Genomic DNA, 6000 nt, shown 5'->3' on the forward strand with positions numbered 1-6000 from the left:
GCATGTGCTGGGGGTAGCACATTATCACACTCCAGCGTGGTCCACACTGCTTTTAACCCATTTCCCGATGGTGGCACACTTGGGTTTTTCGTCACTCCCAATAATCCGCAGACACATAGCCTTGTGTACCTCTTCCTATGATTTAAGCCGCTAGATGCCTACAGTAAAAATAATCCCATAAAAGAGAATCTTGCTTTATCATGGACACTGTTTTCTCATAGGTTTTCCCCATTGATCTTCTGTACAACTTTGTTATTATCTTCATCTTAAGAGGAGAAAGCTAAGACTCAGAGGTTCCGTCGCTTGCCAAAGTCACAAGGAGGGCCACTGGAAGAGTTGGGATCGTAACCAGCCCTCCAGGGGACAGGAGTTGGCCGGCCAGTTATTGGGGAAAGCCCATGACCCGCGCTTGTGCGCATGGGTCTTTTCTGTCTTCCAGGGTTGTTGTGAGGATGGAGTGAGCAAATATGGGGCATCTGGGGGGCTCAGCTGGTTAAGTGTTCGACTCTTGATTTCAGCTCAGGTCATGATCTCAGGGTTGTGAGATCAAGCCCTGCACTCAGCACGGACTCTGCTTCTCTCTCTCTCTCTCTCTCTCAAATAAATAAGCAAATAAATATAAGTGTGTAACACACAGGTGTGTACTAGCTTTGCCCTCAACACCCCCATGTGGACCTTGGGCAAGCCTCAGTCTTCTCATCTGTAAGATGGGGAATAATAATATGAATTCAGCTTCACTGTAGAGAAAATGTGCAGCATCTCAGCTCTAGTGGACTCTTAATAAATGACAGCTTTGGGACGCCCGGGTGGCTCAGTAGTTGAGCATTTGCCTTTGGCCCAGGGCCTGATCTTGGAGACCCAGGATCGAGTCCCACATTGGGCTCCCAGCATGGAGCCTGCTTCTCCCTCTTCCTGTGTCTCTGCCTCTCTGTCATGAATAAATAAATAAAGCCAAATAAATAAATAAATAAATAAATAAATAAATAAATAAATAACAGCTTTCTCTAGTGCCATCCTAATCTCTCTCGTGTCATAAACTTTTATGTCACATTTTCATTTTGCAAACGAAAACGTTTTCACTGACATTTTGTCAGCCCGGCCGTGATTGGGTGACCCAGGTATCTTAGTATCTCAGTGAAATGCCCTAAACATAAGGCCTATTAAAGAGCTCCCGGGGCCTGCCGAAGCCCCTCTCTGCCCTGAGCTGCGGAGGCCTTTCCACCGGCCGCTGTCACTTTGCCATCTGGAGGTGTATGGTGCCACCTCCTGGCCAGGGGCATGCAGCGCTACCCTAGGACAGACCGCTGCTGTAGGGTCCCTTCCCTTCAGACCTCCTCTCTGGTCCGTTCAGTAATATCCCCTGTTTCTCCTCTCCTAGCCACATGCTGCCGCTTTCCCAGGGCCATTAAGACACGGTGAACAAGTCATCTCCTTCTGGAGCTTTTGGTTTCTCCCCCTGCAAAATAACAGGGTAGGATCAGGAACCGGATCGTGGGTCCCCCTCACTGCCAAGCCTCTAGGATTCGGTGCCTGTGCAGGGGACGCAGAAGGGAGGGATGGGAGGAAGGCGAGCTACCTCTCCTCGGTTAAGTTCAAGGCTGGGAACAGAAAGCAAAGGCTGGAATCGAAGGAGCGAGGGATGATGAGGCTCAGGCACAGGGTAAAAGGCACAGGGGTGCGGGATGGGGGTGGGGGGTACAAACCACTCCCTCTTCCTTGCGCATCATCAGCAAAGCCATCACTTACCAGCAGGCCGCTACCGTCCAGCGGGAGCCTACAGTGGGCGCTGTGCTCAGCGCTTCCCCTACTATCGCGTCACATAGCATTTCACACTATTGTCCTTCCAGTGACTCTTTAACATAGATAATAATTCCCATTATTTACAACTGGGGGAAAAAAATAGGTTCAGAAAGGTTAAGAACTAGTTTTGGATACGATGGTGGGTAAATGGGAGAGCTGAGCTTGGCCAGGTCTGTGAGCCTTCAAAGCCACCCAACTTCACGCTGCACTTCCTGCCTTCAAACTCTCTTTCGTTCTTACCTACATTTATTTTTCTTTCATGCTTTCATCAGGGCATGTCCTTAAGAGGTGGTCACAGATGCAGGTTGTGATGTGGGGAATGGACAGAGCCATCAAGAAAATTATGGTCCCTGCCACCGAAGCCAGCGTTGCTCGGGGTCCCAGGGGCCTGCTAATTAGTGAATTGCCTACTTTTTGCTTCATTGGGATTTCTGAAGTCCCTTCTGTGACCATGGAGACAGGCCTCTCCCTGTCTTCCTCCGCTCTTTGCTCTTTGGATACCAAGTGCAAAGATGCAGGTGCCCTCTGCGTCCCCCAAGGACACAGTCCAAGTGTGTGGTGCCTTCTCTGAGGCCCAGACTCAGACTCCCTAGCCCTCTGGTCCTGACAAGCAATCCCCTGATCTCCGTTCGACCTTCCTGGGGAGCTTTCTTTCAGGAACAGTGATGCCTGGACCTGAGGGTTGGGAGTGGCCCAGGGAAGAGCACTGAACTAACTAGAAAACAGAAGCCCTGGGCTCTGCCTCTTGTTTTCCCATCTGTAGCTCGGTGACCCCAACAAGTCATAGATAGGGTCTCTGAGCATGTTTCCCCCGCACTCCCAAAAATGAGAATGGTGGCACCTCCCCCCCACCCGCCTTGAAAGCTAATTTCCACCTCTAATTTTTTCTCTCCAATCCATCCTACACCGATACCAAAGCTACATTTCTAAAATATTCATTTCTTCATGTGTTTGCCCCCCAGAGACTTCTGTGGTCGACTGATGGAGTCAAGATTCAAACTCAGGGCTGACACCAAAACTCTGACTCCTGACCATGAATTGCTACTTGCCTCCACGCTACATGCCAGTACTGCCACCGTGTAAACCAGCCTGTCACCTCCCAGAAGCCCCATGCAAATGTACATCCTGTTCTCCTGTTAGCCTGGGGCTAACCTGCCCACCCGCTCACCCACCTCTCTACACCTCCCCTCCGCCTGTGTCAAATCTCTTCCACGCATTAAGCCCACTCGAGTGCCATCCTGAAGAAGCCTTCCCCTACCTCTACCTCCCTCAGGACTTTTTTCATACTTCATTTGAGCACTGTATTTATTTAATTCATTTAATTGTTTTAATTTTAATACTAATGCATGAAATTTTGCATACAAGGGAGGGTTCCATGACCCCCATCCCAACCTCCAAAGAGTCCCTGAACCCTAATCAAAAGTGATTACCCAGAATGCCTTGAGAACTGAATCCCCTCTCCCCTCACCTCCCCACCCACACACACCCCAGCAAAGACCCCAGACCATGTACAAGAATGAGGATGTTTTCCTTGAGGGCACCTGTTCTGACTTTCAAACCAGCCAAAATTCCAGGGGGTTTTGATCCCTAGAGAACTGTTAGTCCCAGCCAGTTTGTCCCCTGCTGAGAACCCTGCTCCTGGGGGCCCAAGCTCATAGGCAGAGTAAGCCCTGCAGGCCCTCTGCAAAGGGAGGCAGTCTTTTAGGAATGCAAAACAGGCACATCCACAATCTCTCAGGCCCAGTACTGCAGGGCTAGGGGCCTCTGGAGCAGGATTCCAACAACTTCTGCAAAAGCCAGAGAAGGAAAGTGAAGAAGAGGATCCCACCAATGTTGGTATCGTCAGCAGTTATCCTAACACAGTGACCTGAAGGATATACTGTTACGTGAACAAAACTAGAATGTGTAAGACTGGAGGGATATAAATATGTATGTTTTGCTTATTTTTTCAAAGTGAAATGGTAGCGTGATGAAACTAATAAGAACAGTTACCTTTCTGTAAGAGGAAGGGAATAGGGAGGGCACAGAAATAGCAATGAATTTTCTATACTCCATCCTATGATTTTTGAAACCATATGAATTCTTTGCATGATTAATCAAACAGTTAAATCAAAAAGGGAAACAATAAACCAGCTCTAATAATTGGAAATAAAAACGTGGAACAAAAGAACCTAACTCTATGCCAAGTATGTAGTCACAGAGGGAAGAACTACTCCAAGTAATTTTATTTTTTTTAATTTTTTTTGAAGATTTTCTTTATTTATTCATGAGAGAGACGCACAGAGAGAGAGGCAGAGACACAGGCAGAGGGAGAAGTAGGCTCCGTGCAGGGAGCCCAATGCGGGACTCGATCCTAGGTCTCCAGGATCACACCCTGGGCCAAAGGCAGGCGCCAAACCGCTGAGCCACCCAGGCTGCCCTCCAAGTAACTTTAAAACCATATGTGGGGGTGCTTGGGTGGCTCAAGGTCTGCTTTAAGCTCAGGTCATGATCCTGGGGTCCCGGGATCTACAGGGAGCCTGCTTCTCCCTCTCCCTCTGCCTGCCACTCTGCCTACTTGGGCTCTCTCTCTGCCAAATAAATAAATAAAATATTAAAAAAAAAAACAAAAACAAAAACAAAAAACAAAAAACAAAAAAACAGGGCTGCCCGGGTGGCTCAGCAGTTTAGCCCCGCCTTCAGCCCGGGGCCTGATCCTGGAGACCCGGGATCGAGTCCCGCATCGGGCTCCAGGCATGGAGCCTGCTTCTCCCTCTGCCTGTGTCTCTGCCTCTCTCTCTGTGTTTCTCATGGATAAATAAATAAAATTAAAAAAAAAAAAAAACAGTCTTTGACTGCATATCAGTGGCAGGACATATTATAAATAATTTTTTAATACCAATTAATTTTAAAACTAAAGTCAATAGTCTCATTGCCAACAGTCATGTCAATATCATATATGGAAACTACTATAAGCACGTGGCATCAGGCGAGAAAATCACTTTCCTCGAAATCAGCAGTCTTCCAACTCAGCTCTGGTGCATCAGAGTTGGTTTGAGGCCCTCGGGATCCTTTACAGCACCCGGAGAAACCATCCTTCCTTCCTCATTCCTGCATCCCCAGGCCCTGGCTCACAGTAGGCCGCCAGTGAGCATCTGTTGGGTTGAAGTCCCAGGCACCACGATCCTACTCAAATTCCCCAACTCATAGCCTATCCAATAACCAGGAGGCCTTGGGCCTATTGCTTTTATCTGTTGGCTTCCCCTGGCCCCTGTCACAGCCCCCTTCCCCTCTGCTTTCTGTGTCCAGGAAGCCCCAGCCGTGGTCCACCCTGTGGACCAGTGTTTTCCCCTTCAGCTCCTCGGCTCCGAACCCATGCTCCCACCCTGTTTTGCCACGTCACTAGTCATTTGCTTTTTATAAAGGGATGCTTATGTCTACTACTTCATTTAATTCTCCCCTTCACCCTATTTCAAAGCTCAGTTTTACACATCATAAAAATTTCATCATACATGAAATTTAGCCGTCTGTCAAGGCCCCTCTGCTCATGAACGAGGTAACTTGTCAAACATCATTTGGATGGCTGTCGCTGCAAATCCACCACTAACCATATTGACTTGAGCAAATCCTTCATTCATTCATTCGCTGATTCAAAAACCACTTATTGGCCATGTGAGGCACCGTGTCGGTGCCAGAAACACAGAGGTAAGTGGAAAACATAGACAGTGTTCTCCAGGGATAACGGAGGCTCCATGTCCCCATCTGTCAAAATGGGAATCACACCTGTCTCTACCTCCGATGAAAGACTACTGAGAGATCAAAATAAAACAACACATATATACATATATTTAGCATATATGTAGATATAGGAAGGTAGGCTGCACCAACAGGCTGGGCAGATGTTCAGGATACGCATGATATTTCCAGATGCTGACCTAACAGATTACCCAGAGGCCCTGACTAAACGCTACCTCTTCCTAGAACGTGGTAAGTCCAGAGAGGTTTATGAAGCAATAGCCAAGGGCTAAGTAATGAGGGGTTTCTCCCAAAGCATAAGGCAGGACCAGTTGGCACATGTCAACTATCCTTGGGTTCAAGGTAAATGTCTGATGGACCTGGTGAGTCCTCTCAGATGGGGGGCCTATGGCAGGATGCTGACTTGATCAACTTTCAACACGTGGTCTTTCGAGACAGATCAGAGTTTGAATCCCAGCCCTGCTA

This window comes from Canis aureus, chromosome 3, assembly GCF_053574225.1.
Source record: "Canis aureus isolate CA01 chromosome 3, VMU_Caureus_v.1.0, whole genome shotgun sequence".
NCBI classification, from domain to species: Eukaryota; Metazoa; Chordata; class Mammalia; order Carnivora; family Canidae; genus Canis; species Canis aureus.